The 19525-nt window shown below is 38.6% G+C and overlaps 1 long non-coding RNA gene across 3 annotated transcripts; it reads left to right on the plus strand.

Moving 5' to 3' along the window:
* Positions 1 to 764: 764 nt before the first annotated feature.
* On the plus strand, positions 765 to 3283 carry LOC142178827 (uncharacterized). Of its 3 annotated transcripts, XR_012707042.1 has the most exons (4): positions 771 to 1005; positions 1167 to 1228; positions 1362 to 1448; positions 2961 to 3283. It is a non-coding gene; the product is annotated as an uncharacterized LOC142178827 (long non-coding RNA). The 3 variants fall into 3 exon arrangements; XR_012707041.1 differs by lacking the exon at positions 1167 to 1228 and having other exon boundaries at positions 775 to 1005; XR_012707040.1 differs by lacking the exons at positions 1167 to 1228; positions 1362 to 1448 and having other exon boundaries at positions 765 to 1005.
* The last annotated feature ends 16242 nt before the right edge of the window (positions 3284 to 19525 follow it).

Genomic DNA, 19525 nt, shown 5'->3' on the forward strand with positions numbered 1-19525 from the left:
ATAATTTTAATAGCTCCGTATGATGATCTTGGACTTAGGAGCATGTCCGAAAAATTATTTAGAAGTCCGTAGTTAAATTGGGCTTGAATTGGCTAAAAGAGAAGATTTAAGTTTGGAAGTTTGACTGGGGAGTTGACTTTTTGATATCGGGGTAAGAATCCGATTCTGGAAATTTGAATAGGTCCGTTATATCGTTTATGACTTGTGTGCAAAATTTAAGGTCAATCGTACTTGATTTGATAGGTTTCGGCATCGAATGTAGAAGATGAAAATTCTTAGTTTCATTAAGCTTGAATTGGAATATGATTCGTGGTTTTAGTGTTGTTTGATGTGATTTGAGGCCTCGACTAAGTTCTTATAATATTTTAGGACTTATTGGTATATTTGGTTGAGGTCCCGGGGGCCTCGGGTGAATTTTAGATGATTAATGGATCAAATTCGGACTTAAGGAAATGTTAGAATTTTTTTGTTGCTGGTGTCTTCGCACCTGCGCATGAGGAACCGCAAGTGCAGCCCGCAGAAGTGAGCAGCCCTTCGTAGAAACGGACTGGGCAGGAGCCGCAGATGCGGAATTTTGTGCGCAGAAGCGCGACCGCAGAAGCGGTGACACTGATCGCAGAAGCGGAAGGAACACTACAAAAAAATAGTGAGTTTGCGGAGGATTAATTGCGGCTATTATTGTAACCTCCGCAATTTATATCAAATTGTGGGGGTTTATACAACCCCACAAATATATTATATTTGCGGCGGTCAATAACCTCCGCCAACGTTTAAAAAAAAAAAAGCGCGCACTAACCCCAATTTTTTCCCTATGTTTTTCCCAAACCCCTCCCTCACTTCCATTTGGACCGTAGGACTTTTCAGATTTTCAGCTTTCAAAATTGAGGAATAGCTTTCCCAACTTGGGTTCAGGCTCGGACCGTCACTAATGCAAATTTTTGCTTTCTTCCCCATTCTATGAAAGAGATTCACAACGCTGAGTTTGATTGTGGATTCAGATCTATAGTAATTCCTCTTTCCCATTCTTTGATTTTGCTTTTCTGTGTTTCTTTCTTCTTGCATGTGGGTTTTAGGTTTATTTCCTCTGTTAATTTGTGTTTTAACTTAACTGATTTTTCCTCCAATTTGTGGCTTTTCTGTTTTCGATTCTCTACTGAGAGTAACAGAAATTTTTATTGAGTCAGTGTATTTTGAAGAAGGAAATAACACTCTCTTTTGAATTCGAGATGTAAGTCTTCTTTCTCCTTCTGTATTAGGTATTTTAGGTTGTAAAATTTAGCTTTTTCAGTATTTTTGTAGGTTAATTTCTGCCATTTTGGGTCTACTTAATTGAAATATTTCCTCTTGCATGTGTATTTTAGAACTCCTGAGGACCTTCAGAGAAGACGCAATTGTCACTAGATACTATTCTTCTTTCTTCTCTACATGGTGTTTGAATCAATCTTAAGGTACCAACAGATTTTTAGTTTTCTTCGTAGTGTTGAATAATAGTTATTTTTCTTTCTAGGTTTGTAATATAAAATGCGCAGAAAATAAATTAGGTTGCATGAACATCAATTATGCTTTCTTTCAAAAGGCTAATGAATCAATAACATATTTTCTATTTTATTTGTCAGAGTGATGAGGAATATATTGGACTGATATTATCAGTTTATGGGATTTGGTCAACAAGTAATTACGTATGTATTGCAGTTGTTTTAGTGGTGATCGTTCATAACATTATTAACATATATCACATTTGCAGTTTCCTACAGTATGTTTCTTTGGCAATTTGACTTCATCTTCATGCCTTCTCTTCCGTGGAAGAAATATTCCACAGAAAATACTAACAAATGTATGTAAATTGCGGGTTTGTTTGGAAAATGTATGTAAATTGCGGGTTTTAGTTCTTTTTTATCCTGGAGTTACCTGGAGTTTAACACTCCCCTGAATTATGCTTCACAACATTAAGATATTCTTTGTTGGATTTTTGGAAATTTGGTTGTTTACTGTGGAGAGAATTGCCATTTCTTGGGCTATATTATGGCATCATTGATAATTACAAGTTGTTAGCAACTTAGCAGAAATGTGTAATGTGGTGCAAGTAGAATGTGTCTGGTTGAATCTAGCATTTTGCATTATCTTTCTAATGGAAGGATGTGAGATAATCTTTTTCCTGTATTTGGTAACAGACCTTTAGAATAGGCAATGTCTGAACAAAATGTTAATCATAGGGGTTAGTCTTTCTAATGTCGGGTTCCCTCACAACGTTGTATTTGATGAAGATGAAATCCCAACTGGTGTTGATGTAAGTAAGATTTCCATGCCTGAAGAGGAATATCTGAATGGACCAGGGGAGACTTACTCTGTCACTTTGAGTGAGAAAGGAACTTACAGTTTCTATTGTGTACCTCACCAGGGAGCTGGAATGGTTGGCAAAGTTACTGTTAACTAATTTCTCACTTCTGTATCATGTAAAACTTGATTTGAATTCGCATCATTTCACCATTTTCGTTTCAATATTGTCCTTTTTGAGGTAAGGAGAACTTAGAAGAGTTACAATACCCTCTCCCAACTTGTATGGAATTTTTCATTCACGTACATAATCACAGTTTGTGATATAAACAGGAAATGTATTCTCAGAAATGAAAAAACTTAAGAATAAAATTGTCATTCTTTCACAGTGGAAATATAGAATAGACACAGATCAGATTATACAGCAAATGGCCAAAAAATTTCACTCTACATATGTTGAAATTTTAACTCTACATATTAATTTTCAGTTCTGCTTTTGAACCAATTGACTAAGCACTTTTTTGTAATACCAAGAACTGAATGTTTTCCATTTGTTCTCATGCTTATTTGATAATAAGAAGTTGTTTCTATTAGTTACTGATACTTGACTAAAGCTAAGTGATTATTAGTTAGGATATTGTTGAGGTACTTTTTGTTAATTATATTTTATTTTGATTGTTTTGTAGCCAAGTGATGCGGCTAGCGGATCCATTTCACCCATGGATATAAGAAGATCATCCGGTGGAAGTAATCCTAACGACAACCATTGAAGTTGCTTGTAAATATATTAGATAATTAAGTATCGTACTCGATTGAATGGTCATAGTAGATCTTTTGTCCATAATGAGTTGGAGTGGATGTTCTGTTTAAAGTTAGTTTTAAGACTTATAATATTGATGTTTTGTGTTTAATGGTCGGAGTAGTTGTGTTTAAAGAAAATTTTTGAGACTAATGATAATTTACTTTAATGTATTTTGTGATTTATTAATATAATAATGTTACTTGATTCCATTAAGCAATTTATATAATTTGTTGATGCTTCAGTATATTAATATAATTGAAATTGGAACAGTTATGGAATGACATTGCAGAAAACAAAATTCAATGAATAGCGGAGGTTATGACTGCCACTATTTAACCTATAATAATATTGTGTTATAAAATTTGTGGAGGTTAAGTAAACAAATTGCGGGGGTTTAGACCTCCGCTATTTTTTTTAATAAGTGACAGTCAAACTACCAAATTGCGGAGGTTATACCGCGTCAAATACCCGCCGCTATATGATAACGGCGGTCTGTCAAAAAATCCTTCCAAATTGGTTTCGGCGAACATTATTGCGGGGGGTTTTGGAAACCGCCGTAAAAGTATATTGCGGAGGTTTCTGACCGCCGTAATATGCAAATAAAACCTCCGCAAATTCAACGTTTTTTGTAGTGAAACCGCATATGCGAAGGAACCTGCACAGAAGCGCGACCGCAGAAACGGTCTTGGACATCGCAGAAGCGATCACTGCTGGCCAAGGTTGTCTCGCAGATGCGAGCTTGTTACACAGAAGCGATGGTGGCAGATGCGACCTAGTGTCCGCAAATGCGGAAACGCTGGGCAGAATGCCTTATATTCGAGGGTTCCACATTTTCATCCATTTTCGGATTTTGGAGCTCGGTTTGGACGATTTTGGAGAGGAAATTTTCCACACAACTTGGGGTAAGTGTTTTTGACTCCCTTGTGATTATATTTCATGAATTAATCTTCATTTTTGGTGTATGATTATCGAATCTTCAAGAGAAATCGAAGGAAAGTTCTATAATTTCATAAAACAAATTTTTGAGTTTTGAATACCGATTCGGAATCGGATTTGAGTGAAATTAGTATGGTTGAACTCGTAATTGGATGGGTTGGATTATGTGAGTTTCGTCAGATTCCGAGACGTGAGCCCTACTGTCGATTTTTCGAGCGGAGTTAGAAATTTTTATAAATTGTTAAATTGCAAGCATTGGAGTATATTTTGATGAATTTGCGCGTTGTTTGACTAGTTTCATATCATTTGGCGTGGAATTTAGGAGATATGAAGGCGTTCGGAGGTTGATACGCGCGTAATAGAATTTTTAGAGCATTGTTTAGCTTGTCCGACATTGGATTCGTCTTGTTCGAGGGAAGTAACTCTTCTAATCTTGGAGCTGAGGGTATGAACCCTGACTATATGTGTTATGTGATTGGTGTTGAGGTGATACACATGCTAGGTAACGGGCGTGTGGGCATGCACCGTGTGAACTGTGACCCCGTTATTTCTATGGTACTATGTAGTTACCTGAATTTATCTGGAATCATGAAATCTCTACGTACTAGAGTTATCGAGCTGTGATTCATATTAGAAACCATATCTAGGCTACATGCTTATGCTGTTGGGACCCACTGAGGTGATTACTGCTATTGAGTTATTTGCTTACAGTGCAATGTCATACCCAGTTATATTCATTCATTGCATATCATATCTCAGTCTCTGTTGTTATTTATTGATACATCATATCATTATTGTGGGCTAGTTCATGTCATTATGAGCCCGAGAGACTAGAGAGGCTGATGACTGAGTGAGGCCAAGGGTCTGATTTTGAGATATTGATAGATTTTGAGATATTGATACTATAGCACGTGAGTTGTCCGTGCGAATTTTAGCGTTTGGGCTGAAGGAGCCCCTCCAGAGTCTAGACACACCCCCAGTGAGCGCGATTGATTTATATTGAGGGATGGATCTTCCTTGGACATGGATCTTGTCCGAAGCATTTATACTTGGGGATGGATCTTCCCCACAGGCTAGATTGGCCCTGCTCAGTACTGAGTGACTGATGGTCAGTTGATGTATATATTTCGGGATGGATCTTCCCTGGGCCGGATTGGCCATATACAGTACTGACTGATTGAGCATGATGAGTTGAAAGTATGAGACAGTGAGATTGAGTACTCTAAGAGTGTCAGTACATGAGTTCATCTCTGAGATACATTGCATTGACATGCACACATGACATACATGCATAGAGATATATATTCCTCATATTGTACGGTATTACGTCATTCATGAATTCTCACACATATTGGCATATGGGCATAGTGATATATTTTACACTAGCTATCTCGAAAGAAAATGAAACATCTTATTTATTGTTGAAAGGATTTTTGGGAAAATTACTATTTTCAAACTTACTCATATTTTTGGCAACTTCGGTAAACAATTTGGGTTTTCACTAATATACTTGAAAGGCAGAACTATTTTCAGAAATCATGATTAAGCTAAGTATTTTATCTCTCAGTTACTTCTTTTATTACTTGCTTTACGTTATTATGGACTGTTGTTGGCTATTGGTGTTGGACCCGACCTTTGTTCCAGCTCGTCACTACTTTCAACCTAAGGTTAGGTTTGTTACTTATTGACTACATTGGGTCGGTTGTACTCATACTAAACTTCTGCACATTGCATGCAGATATTGGCTGCTGACATTTTGAGACCGACAGGAGCTGGATTTAAAGATGTACCCGTGTTCCGGTTGTAGCTGCCTCTTGTTCATGGTAGCCTTATATTTATAAAGATCTGTTTATGTACATTTCGAACAGATGTTGTATTTATTTCATACCAGCTTTGTATATTCTAATCTTAGAAGCTCATGATTTGTGATAAGATTTATATATTTTCTTTTACTTAATTGTCTTGTTAAATTTCATTGGAATTTGATAGTTGATAACTGGCTTACCTAGCGGGTTGGGTTAGGTGCCATCACGACTAGTTGGATTTTGGTTCATGACAAGTTGGTATCACAACTCTAGGTTCATAGGTACTACAAGTCATGAGCAAATGTCTAGTAGAGTCGTGCGGATCGGTATGATGACGTCCATACTTATCTTCGAGAGGCTACAAGGCATTTAGGATAATTTTCTATCTTTCTTTCCTTATCGTGCGAAATTAATTCAGCTTGAAACATAACTCTTTGAATTCGTTCCACGCATTCGTGTGCGCATGTGAGCGCTCAGTATCAGCTGTGCATCGCCATCTTTTGATTCCATGAATGAGGTTCGAAATATGTATTCTATGTTTTGGTGATGGGCCAGTCTGGAGGACTTGAGGCCAGGTTTAGACCGTAGCTTAGGCTCGGTATCTTCAGTTGTAACTTGTACAATTGGACTCATATATCCGGTGGTGTCCCTATGAATGGAATTTGTGGCTCGATGAATGGTTGAATGGATATATGATAAGTATGATGTAATTGTGGGATGTGTTAAGATGGTTTAAATGTGACGAGAAGTGTTTTCTTGGAATGTAAAGAGGGCCATTGGGTGCTTGATTTTCGTTGTGATGTGACGTACGGTCCGAGTTGTGAGTGTGTTGAAGGATCTGTCATACAATTTAATTGTGGAGCGAATTAGATTTTCATGTCGTGTTGATGAGTTCAAACTCATAAAGATTAAGGGATTACGTAGGAATTGTGGCTGCGAAAGGGTATAGCAAGATACGAATTTGAGGCTAAGTAGGTGGGTTATCTCCTGTGTAGTAATCTACGTAAGTGTGTTCCTTATAATGTTGAGTGGGGAGTTTATTTTCTACCAGCAGGGTGTATGTGTTGAGATTTAAATTTGAATCTGGTTGAGAAAGTTTATTTGACTGTCTAAAGAAATAAAGGCGAGCTTAGCAGATGAATTGAGGTACTATACGGGTTGCGTTGCATGAGCTTGTGAAGAATTTAGTCAAATCTCGCTGCAATATCATGTCAATAATACGGTATGGTTATTGTGAGTTATTGAATGTCATGATATATGACTTTGAGCCAAGTGGGGGAGTTTACTACCTACGATTTGATTACACGGTTATGTGCTGTATTGGTTTTGGCCTGAGGCATACTTATGGATCGGTTACGACTTACCGAGGTTGATATCGAGGAGGACTCAAGTAATGAAATTACTGGATACGGGTTATATGGCACATTAAGAGTATATGAAAAATATGGGATGAGTGAGCTGTTATTTCTGAAAGATGTAGTGTGTACGGAGTATGAATTTGATCGGTGGTAGTAAGGCAGAGTTACTTCTTTGGGTGTTATGCTAATGGGGCATGTGTCTTTCGGCCCGTTTGGGGCGGTGCAATTTAGATTTGAACAAAGTGGGTGACTCTCGAGAAGGTGCTAATGGATTCAAAAATGTATAAGTGGCAATTAAAAAGTTTTCGGATTCGTATATCGCTAGAATCAGTTATTTACATTGGATGGTGTCGGGACTTGCGATAATTCTGTATGACTATGGATTCTACATTTCAGTATAAAAAAGGGAAGAGGAAGAATTTTAAATTCACATAAGGACTTTCAGAGTAGATGTCTTGGTTGTGGTATTTACGGGGTGCTTAAGAAGAATACAACGTCTTATGGACCTTAGGGCAGTGTGGTTTTATGTTAGGGTATCTTATAGTGAGCTTTGGGTAAGGGTCGTAGTGTTCTGACAAGGAGAAGTGCCAACTTGAGGGTAATTCCGAAGAAACTTGGAGAATACTATTACTACTTGGTATTGCATGAGAAGGGTGCGTATTTTAGTGGTAATGGTATTCTTGGTTATTTTGGGTGATTATAATGTGGTGAGGCTCTACAGATGTTTTAGTGGAAATATTCTTGGGTTTGGTGACCTGCGTGTCTTGGTCAAGTTAGAGGAATTCAGTTATGATAGCTTGGTTATGTGCAAATGGATTTCAAAGTGTTCTTGATGGTTTCTACCATGGTTTGAATCAGATATTTTCTACCGGTGTGGGGAACGTGTTGTGTATTGTGATTTCCTCCTAGAAGGAAGCAAGAGGAAGGATTCTAACTGACCGGGTATGTAATTTGCTGGTGACTCAGAGTGTTAATGAGGTTCTTGTGTTTTCATGTAATGGCCTAATAGAGGCGGCGCGTGGAGTGAGACTGAGATTTGCATGTGCAAGTATACAATTCAGTTTTGAAGGGATGGTAAGGAATTCTTAGACAACATGGATGGTTCCAAATGACTAGATGAATACTATTACTACTTGGTATTGCATGAGAAGGGTGCGTATTTTAGAAGGCACATTGTGTTTTGACTTACAGATGTTTCATTAGTATTGCGATACTCACCTGGTTGATAGACTCATGGTATTCAAATTTTTGCTATGTGGCACGGAAGAATTATAGAAGTATTCCTCGTGGGAAGATCGTGTATGAAGGGTGAGTTAGCCATTCGAATGCTAGAACTGGGATCAGTTATGAAGATTCATGTGTCCTATGAATTTGGAGACTGGGAGTTCTCAGAAGCATATTGTTTTAGGGTTGTGACCTGTTTGAGGTGAGTATTTTATTTAAACTCAGTGGAGGCACTAGTTGCGTTAATTATTTGTGACAGCTACGCGCTAAGAGTGTGCATATAGGTAAGGTTTGAGCCCATGTGCGGGCATCGGGGCAAGTATTCATACTCGGAAGAATGCTTAGGCTATGATATGCCTAGAGTTGACTGTTAAGCATAAAGTTATAACGTTTCTCGTACTCGTACCTTTGTGGAGAACTATCTAGGCTATACTTAAGGTTATGAAGAGGTTAATTCCCTAAGAAAACTTGGTAGTTACTATTTCTGTGTTAACTTGCCGATTTGAGTTGTGATAGCAGACTTTGTACATGCCTACACTATGGCGTGTTATTTATACCAGTCCAGGATAATGGGAATCTTATTTTATTATCATATACATGTGCACTTGTTTAATTGCTCCTGTATAATATGCTGGGACTCGAGGCCTGTGACCATGCCGTGCGGTTGATGTTAATGTGAGTTCTAGAAGAGCTGGTTACTGTTGTTAGATTCGTGTGTCTTGGTTCTACTATATATGATGAGCTTATATCTAGGGGTTTCAATGTATATTCGAAAACCAATTAAACCGGCCGAACTGTACCGCACCGAATCGATTTTTAGGTTTCTTTTTAAGAAATCGTAGGTTTTTATATAAATCTATAACCGCACCGATAATTAAGGTAGATTTTTTATTTTATAAAAATAAATCGAAAAAATACCGAACTGTACCGAATAAATTTTACATGTGGAAAATATATTTATTTAGTGAGTTTAAAAATAATAATGCATTAAATTTTTCTTTGGGCCTTGAAATTATGAAAACTATTACAAGCCAACAAGTAATTAAACTCAAAATACTAATTCCTAAAACCTATTATGTTACTTCTATTTAAACTAAGTTATTTCAAAGTATTCTAGCGATTATGAGTAGCAAACTACAATGTATTGACTATGTTTCCTTTCATATAATTTAGATTTATCTTTTTGGATATTTAATCTTCTATAGACTTTATTCTTGAGTCCCAACTTGGTTAATATCTTTCCACTCGTGTAATTTATATTTTCTTTGTCTTTGCTTGGTTTCTTTTACGTTGTTTTAGAATAGTTGATGGATCTATACTCTAGGCATCTTTCATTTTTTTAAAATTTATCACCCTTTAAACAGTAAAAATGTCTAGAAAGTTTTGCTAAGTCCTATAAGAGAACGTATGTATAGCATTATACTTTTACTGGTGAATTTTACATGATATTTAAAAAAATAAAGAAAATTAACCGAACCGTACCGATACCGAAGAGAAACCGACATGATTGGGACAATTTCGAAAAGTCTAATTTTAGTTATACATAATAGAATAACCGAAAAATTGGTATGGTAAAATTTTTATAAAATAACCTTTCGAACCGAACCATTGACACCTCTACTTATAGAATTGCAGTTGTGGTGGTGCTGGTTGAACTTGCAATACGGTTCTCTTCTCTGAGACATTTTTCATTTTTGGATACACGGATTGCGCAGTTGTGGCTTGAGGTATATTGGTATGGAATGTCTGTGGGATAGTTGTGTTTAATAATACATGGTCATTGGACCTAGAATGGGTACTATCAGGTTTGATTACGGTATATTTGGGAGGATGGCATTGAAAGTCAGCTTAGAAAGTGATTATGGTTCTGGTTGGGGAAAGAGAGCTCCATGACTTATTGATCTGATATGGGGTTTAACACTAGTACAATGTTAGTTTCGAGTAGTTACTGTGATTGGGAATGGTGCTGTGAGCATGCGAGTTGTGTAGTATGTTATGTGATTATATTTGGGGTTATGGTTATGGTTATGTCTTGATACAACTTGTTCAGACTCATACATTGTGTAGATTTGAGATTCGTGTCTTGAAAAGAATTCTGGATGTTAGAAATTTGGGTTCTAAAATTTACGGACTAAAGTTAAAGTAATGATCTTCAATTATGTTATATTGTCAGGCCTATATGGAATAGGGTGGCGTGGGATCACCCCCGGGTACGTGAGTGGTAAGATGGAATAGTGATTTGATGGCTTGGTAACAACTCTTGGCACGTTCGAGGACGAACGTATGTTTAAGTGGGGGAGAATATAACGATCCAGCCGGTCGTTTTGAGTATTACAGCCCCATTCCCCTATTTATTGTTCAATTTATGCTTTACAGTTGTTGTATAACTTACCGCGGTAATTGGTTCGGGCCCGATGAGTTTTTGAAATGAATTGAGACACTTAGTCTCCAAAATGAAAGCTTAAATTAAAATAGTTGACCTAATGTTGACTATGTTTAAACAACCTCGGAATAGAGTTTTGATGATTCCAATAGCTCCGTATGATGATCTTGGACTTAGGAGCGTGTCCGGAAAATTATTTGGAAGTTCGTAGTTAAATTAGGGTAGATCGGGGAGTTGACTTTTTAATATCGGGGGTCGAAATCCGATTCTGGAAATTTGAATAGGTCCGTTATGTCGTTTATGACTTGTGTGCAAAATTTGAGGTCAATCGGACTTGATTTGATAGGTTTCGGCATCGAATGTAGAGGTTGAAAATTCTTAGTTTCATTAAGCTTGAATTGGGGTATGATTTGTGGTTTTAGCATTGTTTGATGTGATTTGAGGCCTCGACTAAGTTTGTATAATGTTTTAGGACTTGTTGGTATATTTGGTTGAGGTCCCGGGGCCCCTGGGAGAGTTTCGGATGATTAACGGATCAAATTCGGACTTAAGGAAATGCTGGAATTTTTCTGTTGCTGGTATCTTCGCACTTGTGCATGAGGAACCGCAGGTGCGGCCTGCAGAAGTGAGCAACCCTTCGCAGAAATGGAATCGGCACTGTTGGGCATGAGCCGCAGATGCAGAATTTTGCATGTAGAAGCGCGACTGCAGAAGCGGTGACACTGATTGCAGAAGCGGAAGGAACCGCAGATGAGAAGGAACCTGCGCAGAAGAGCGACCGCAGAAGTGGTCTTGAACATCGTAGAAGCGATCACTGCTGGCCAAGGCTGTCTCGTAGATGCAACCTAGTATCCGCAAATGCGGAAACGCTGGGTAGAATGACTTATTTTCGAGGGTTCAATATTTTGATCCATTATCGTATTTTGGAGCTCGGTTTGGGCGACTTTGGAGAGGAATATTTCCACACAACTTGGGGTAAGTGTTCTTGACTCCATTGTGATTATATTTCATGAATTAATCTTCATTTTTGGTGTATGATTATCGAATCTTCAAGAGAAATCGCAGGAAATTTCTATAATTTAATAAAACGAATTTTCGAGATTTGAATGCTGATTCGGAGTCGGATTTGAGTGAAATTAGTATGGTTGAACTCGTTATTGGATGAGTTGTCATATTATGTGAGTTTCGTCGGATTTCGAGATGTGGGCCTCACTGTCGATTTTTCGAGCGGAGTTAGAAATTTTTATAAATTGTTAAATTGCAAGCATTGGAGTATATTTTGATTAATTTGCACGTTGTTTGACTAGATTCATATCATTTGGCGTGGAATTTAGGAGATATGAAGGCGTTCGGAGGTTGATACGTGCGGAGTGGAATTTTTGGAGTATTGTTTAGCTTGCCCGACATTGGGTTCGTCTTGCTCGAGGTAAGTAACTCTTCTAATCTTGGAGCTGAGGGTATGAACCCAGACTATATGTGTTATGTGTTTGGTGTTGAGGTGACGCACATGATAGGTGACGGGCGTGCACCGTGTGAACTGTGACTCCGTTATTTCTGTGGTACTATGTAGTTACCTGAATTTATCTGGAATCATGAAATCTCTACGTACTAGCGTTATCGAGCCGTGATTCGTATTAGAAACAATGTCTAGGCTACATGCTTATTCTGTTGGGACCCACTGAGGTGATTACTGCTATTGAGTTATTTGCTTACACTGCAATGTCATACTCAGTCATATTCATTCATTGCATATTATATTTCAGTCTCTGTTGTTATTTATTGATACATCATATCATTATTGTGGGCTAGTTCATGTCATTATGAGCCCGAGAGACTAGAGAGGTTGATGACCGAGTGAGGCCAAGGGTCTAATTTTGAGATATTGATACTATAGCACATGAGTTGTCCGTGCAGATTTTAGCGCTTGGGATGAAGGAGCCCCCCCAGAGTCTGCACATACCGCTAGTGAGCACGATTGATTTATATTGAGGGATGGATCTTCTCTGGACATGGATCTTGTCCGAAGAATTTATACTTGGGGATGGATCTTCCCCACTAGCTGGATTGGCCCTACTCAGTATTGAGTGACTGATGGCCAGTTGATGTATATATTCCGGGATGGATCTTCTCTGGGCCAGATTGGCCATATACAGTACTGAGTTATTGAGCATGATGAGTTGAAAGTGTGAGACAGTGAGATTGAGTACTCTAAGAGTTTCAGTACATGAGTTCATCTCTGAGATACATTGCATTGACATGCACACATGACATACAAGCATAAAGATGTATCTTCCTCATGCTGTACGGTATCATGCCAGTCATGAATTCTCACACATATTGTCATATGGGCATAGTGATGCATTTTACACTGGCTATCTGGAAAGAAAATGAAACATCTTATTTATTGTTAAAAGGAATTTTTGGAAATTTACTGTTTTCAATCTTACTCATATTTTTTGCAACTTCGGTAAACAATTTGGGTTTTCACTGATATACTTGAAAGGCAGAACTATTTTCAGAAATCATGATTAAGCTGAGCATTTTATCTCTGAGTTACTTCTTTTATTACTTTCTTTACGTTGTTATGGATTGTTGTTGGCTATTGGTGTTGGACCCGACCTTTGTTCCAGCTCGTCACTACTTACAACCTAAGGTTAGGTTTGTTACTTATTGAATTTATGTGGTCGGTTGTACTCATACTACACTTCTGTACCTTGCATGCAGATATTGGCTGCTAACATTGCTGAGACCGACAGGAGCTGGATTTGAAGATGTACCCGTGTTCCGATTGTTGATGCTTCTTATTCATGGTAGCCTTAGATTTATAAAGATCTGTTTATGTACATTTCGAACAGATATTGTATTTATTTCATACCAGCTTTGTATATTCTAGTCTTAGAAGCTCATGATTTGTGATAAGTTTTAGATATTTTCTTTTACTTAATTATCTTGTTAAATTTCATTGGAAATAGATAGCTAATAACTGGCTTACCTAGCGGGTTGGGTTATGTGCCATAACGACTAGTTGAATTTTGGGTCGTGGCAGCTAGCCTTCCCTACCATTGGCCTATCCGCTTCCAGAGCTTCTTCTTTATCAACTACAAATAGTACTAAGGAAAAGACAAGGCTGCTCCCAGATCGACAGGGGGAGAAGAAGAAAGTCTCTTCACAGCTAAGTCCTATGCTGAGTAGGAAGACTGGCCTCTCTCCTTAGCGGTCTACAATCCCAATGCCTTACTACTAGCCCTTGGGCTTGCTTTACGCTTTCATTCAAGCTAACTAGGCAGGTAGGAAATCTCATCCCTAACGCAGATTCAAGTAAGCCATGCATGCCTATTCTCTATTACACGCATCGTGGCCATTTCCCTAGAGGAGGTTTTTTCTGTTAGGTTAGCCCTTGCAGGTTCAATCTCTCTTACTAGTATAGAGAAAAGAAGTATACCTTTCTCTATACTAGAGCATATGGGGAATCAAATCTAAAAACCAATATATGAACAAGAGAGCATACGGGGTAATAAAAAGTAAATCAATCGAATAGCTAGTCCTTCCTTTCTTTCTCCTTCCCCATTTCAGGTTTTAGAAGAGTTAGTTTCGCGCAGGGCACCTTTACTAATTTTTCCCTTTCTTTTATGGCTTGCTGGCTAGATTAGCTAGCCTCAAGGTGCTTATTTGAAATAAAGTACAGAGAGAATTTAAGGTTATCACACTTTACTGTGACGATTTATAGACAACCGGGGTATCAGCGTACTTCACGGCTAACTGAAGCCAGTGCTGATAATTCCTTTTCCAAATGAAAGTCGATATGGGGCGTACCCTAAGGAAGGAAGAAGGGAGGATTTTCTTTACTTTACCGCTAGAACCTTCCTTTCACGAGTGAACCCGGGCACGAGCCTACCTTGGTTGAACCAAAAAGGAGGTACCGACGTACCTACAATTACCATGTAAGGAATAAACTGAGTTACAGGCATATGTTTCCTTTACCGATAGTCGGTACCGAACTATCCGAAAGCCCTCTAAAAGGCTTAAGAAGAAGGATTGGTGTCACGTCCCAACCTCGAAAAGTGTGACCGGCGCTCAACCGAGTGAACCCGGCCTAGCAAGCATGTTAGATACTTTCTGCCCAATTCACTCATGATCAAGAAAAGATGTGATTTCATTAATTATACAGTACGAAGCTCATTCATACAATCCTAAATCGTTTCATTAGCTATTTTGCCTTTAAGTCTCAAAATATACAGATTCCTATAGGCTGAGTGGAACAAGTGATCAACACAACATATACTTGTTTAACATTCCCAACACCCATATACAACCCACATAGTGTCTACAGAGCCTCTAAAGATACAAAAAAGAGTAAAGATGGTGCCGGCAACAAGGCCCCGACTATACCTCAAAAGTGACCACAGTATAAATAGAAGGTACAATATATGAGCCTAGAATGAAATGGGGCTCACTGAATCCACTGAAAAGAGGATGCAACACTATCTGTGATCAACATTGTCTGCTATGTAACCACCTACATCCATTTAAAGATGCAGCGCCCCCGGCAAAAGGGACGTTAGTACCGTCGAATAACACTAGTATGTAAAGCTAAACATCAACTCAATAGAATGAATAATAATACAAGAGGAATAGTCAAGAATTCAATAAGGGTTTCAAATAATATAGAAACAACAGTGTTAAGGATCATATACATTTTCAAGTCAATTTCCATATTATTAGATTGGGAGACCTTTAGAACCGATATTCCACAATTCACAATACCTCCGTATTCTTACACGGAGTCCGATGTTGACCCGATTGGCTAGGTCGTCTCATTTGAGACATTACCACAATTTCATTATAATTTCCAGCACAGTACCACCATGTGTGCGGCATGGCGTCCGATCACGGCTAGGCCATCTTATTTGAGACATCAACCATTTTCACAATTTCATCCACAATACCATTATGTTCTTACACGGAGTCCGATCTCAGCCCGATCAGCTAGGCCATCGCATTTGAGACATTACCTTTTTCAGTCAATCATCTCACATCGTACTTCTTTCATATACTTTCAATTCATTGGCACTAGTGATTACGATTACAAAGTCATTCTTGGCACTTGGCCGTATTTCATAATTCTGGTCCCCTTTTTCCACATTCAAATATCATCATCATTATCCACAACAATAAGGCTTCCCATTCAAGACATTAGATTCACTTATGAGCAATTTGGGAGTCTTAGGCACATAGGGGCTTTTCATACAATTTGGCATAACAACCTTTATTTCGTTCTGGACATGAAGTCTTAACATTTCTAAACACATATTCCACATTTTTGAACACATCCTCAAATAACAAGATAACATGATGAAGCATTTAGAATAAATATTAAACTAACATCCTTCAACACAAACACATTATAAATCGCCAATTCTATAATGATCAAAGGCTTACTCCAATTACATGAACACCATGGGGTTTGATTCTAAGAAGAAGGAGGTTTAGCCAACATACCTCAATTGAGCCTCTTAAAACTCTAAGATGTTTTGGAATATTAGCAACTTCAATCTATTTTAGCAATATAGCAAAATTAAACCCAAAATTAGGAAAACAATCATAATTCTAGCTCACTTGAGTATTCTATCAAACACTATGTGTGCATTAAGGTTCCATGGCCATTTCATGAAAGACTTCACCAACCCACACCCCATTCTTTTCTATCTTTAACTCACAGCCTTCCCACATACCTTAGGAACACATGCATGCAAAGTAAGCACCCCTATCCCCATGAATTACCTTACTAATGGCCCATTCTAGTTACATTTTGAAATTAAGAGTTTGGGTGATAGAATTTACCTCTTAGTAAGAAGACCTAGGTGCCTCTCTTGATTATCTTAAAGGTTTCAAGTGATAATTGAAGAGAAATTTGGTGAAGATCACTTTCTCCCTCTAGGACCCTCTCTCTCACTCTAACATATCAGAAAATATGATCAAAATGGTCCAAGGTAGGTGTTTTAACGGAATAGGGTCAGGTTTAAAAATCCCAAAAATGAAGCTCCGAAATGGGTTCTGTAGTCGTATATGCGACCGCATAATGGTTATGAGGTCCGTGAAATGACCGCGAAAATGGGTGCCAGAACTGGGAAGAAACTGATTTGGTCTGCGGTCACTATGCGGCCCGCAGACCTATTCTACGGTCGCATAGTGCACCGCAGAACGGTTCTGCGGTCGCATAGTGCACCACAGAACCTCCCTCTAAAAAATTCTAAGGATGATTATACGACCAAAATGCGGCCCGTAAAACGGTTATGCAGTCGTATAATGGATGCGAAATTGGACATAAAAAATGCCCCAGAAATCTGCCCGACTCTGCGACCAGTCTGCGATCTGCAGAGTGGTTCTGCGGCCGCAGAATGGGCGGCAGAAATGCGTACTTTTTCCTAACATTTTCCTTCAATATTTTTTGCTATTATTAACCTCTATGCCTACTTTGGCATCACGAAATCCGGGTTTTTAGGAAAATTTTTACGGGGCCTTACAATTGGATAATCTCCGAAATAAGAAACTGCAACAATTGTCTAACCAAAGTCTTACCCTTTCGACTAGCATTATCACACCACTATCACCAGATTCAATAGCTGCTCCTAGCCCGATTTCAAAACCTAACCAGGTTTGAAAGTTCAAGTAGCCTTGATCAACTATAGGAAAGTACCAGTTTTTTATAGTGACAAGGACTTCGTGCCAAAGCATTGATTTTTGATCTCATGGTGGCAAAGAAAAATAAAGAGGAAGCGCTCTTGTTCTTGTTGAGCGGACCCCACAAAAAAAGAAAGATGGAAGACAAGAAGCTCAGTAGCAAGGCCGTCTTAGAGTCACCACTTGTCTGTCATTTCAAACTTCCAAAACAAGCAAGAAAACACGTTATCAGTTCAGCAGCTCGAAGTTCATCTCAATAAAATGTTAGGTCAATCACATGACTCATCCTATTAGTCGAGCATAGCTAACGCTACTATGACGCTATGCTACGCCTGCACTGATGTGACTTGCAAACAATGCTGACATTATATATCCATATAGGCAACGCTTAGGACCACCTCCCTTCGCTTTAAAGTCTTAGGCACGGCTCTTCTAGTCAGAGAAGAGTCCAGTTGTGAACCTATGCACTCCTATCCTATTGTTGCTTCTATCACGATAGGGAATCGTGTGATTCTTTCTATCCCCATACTTTCTCTCTCTTATGGAGTTGTATTCCCTAGGTTATGTGGTTATCTTCCCTAACCTGACAATAGTTAAGGGAAAATCACTTGAGCTTTTTCACCTTTACTCCTTCTTTCTGGAGCGCACTAACGGAAAACCTGAGATAATTCTTAGCTGCTGTGGAACTTAATGTCTTAAAGAAAGTAAGTGCTTGCTTCTCCTTCTCTTATAGTTAGATAAGGCACTAAAAACATACCTTACCTCAGGGGCATGAGTACACTACTTTCACACTCGAACTCCCCTACTATGGGTGCATGGAGGGCTATACACTGTAATGCATTTACAGGAAAAGTATCATTACGAGTCAAGAGAAATGTGGAGCAGTGAATGGAATCAACCAGATCTTTACTTAGGTTGTTTTTTGTTGCTCTTTTTTGTTCCAACGAATGTCGTATCTTGCTTCTCTTGTGCCCTCTCTTTCTATCGCAACCTTTTTCTTCTTTTTAACTCGAACTGTGGTACATGACCTCACTGGAAAGACCTCTATTGGGCTGGGAAGTAGCGCGGAAAAGTATGAAATGCTCATTTGCTAGTTAAGTAGATCCTTTGTAAAGTGTATTCCTTCCTTGGCAGTATGGAAAATCTGTATCTATAAGGAAGTTTTGGGGATCCCAAGTACATGATTGTTTAGGTGTGTGCTAAAAGTGCTTCCTTTAATGTCAGTCATCTGAACCCCCTTTCCATATCTCGGAGAAGGTATGCAAGCAAGTCATCTGTGCTAATAAGTTCCTGCCTTTTTTTTTAAAGGTAAGACATAGGGCAATAAGACCGCTTTCACAAATTCCCGTCTTTTTCAATCAAAAGATAAGCGTACCAAACCATCTAAGCAAAGTCCTATTTGTCAAAGAAGAGATCCAAGACAAGCTCAAGTCATCCGGGATAAGAAAAGGTCCTATCCTAATAATCCGGGATAGGACCGGTCGAATAAGCAATAATTCATCTTTGCGTAGATGAAGATCTAGAGCATCAGATTCAATAGCAAGGGTTATTCAACTAAGACCAAATTCTGTAGCAGAGGAGAGCAGGAAAGAGACAACATCGGTTATTCTAATTGAATGTCAACCCGCCTATTCTAATTCACTTTACCCAATAAAGGGATATGCAAAATAGGGATTGCTGCTTCCACTGCTCTACCTTCCTAAGCCCTTACTCTTTTTCCTTTTGCACCTGCCTTGTCGAAGTAGAATATGTGACATTAGTTTCAAAATACTTTCTTAAAGTGGCGAATCGGCTTCTCCCTAACAGGGCATTCTATGCATCTTCAGCTAGCTTTCCCCCGCCACCTACTATCTAGCTGCAATCCTTCCCTTAACCCTAATCATCCTTAAGACATGGAATTGGATGCTTCTTACCCCAAAATTCAATAAATAGAAGAGTTAGGAGGGAGATTTTGGCAAAGCAAGACTGATTAGCTTGCCTAAGGGTCGTAGCGGAAGAATTCCTCATCTGCGAGCTATTGGGGATCTATTCGCAGGAAGCAATGAAGGTATTGACTTTCCTT

Source organism: Nicotiana tabacum, unplaced genomic scaffold (assembly GCF_000715075.1).
Source record: "Nicotiana tabacum cultivar K326 unplaced genomic scaffold, ASM71507v2 Un00001, whole genome shotgun sequence".
NCBI lineage: Eukaryota > Viridiplantae > Streptophyta > Magnoliopsida > Solanales > Solanaceae > Nicotiana > Nicotiana tabacum.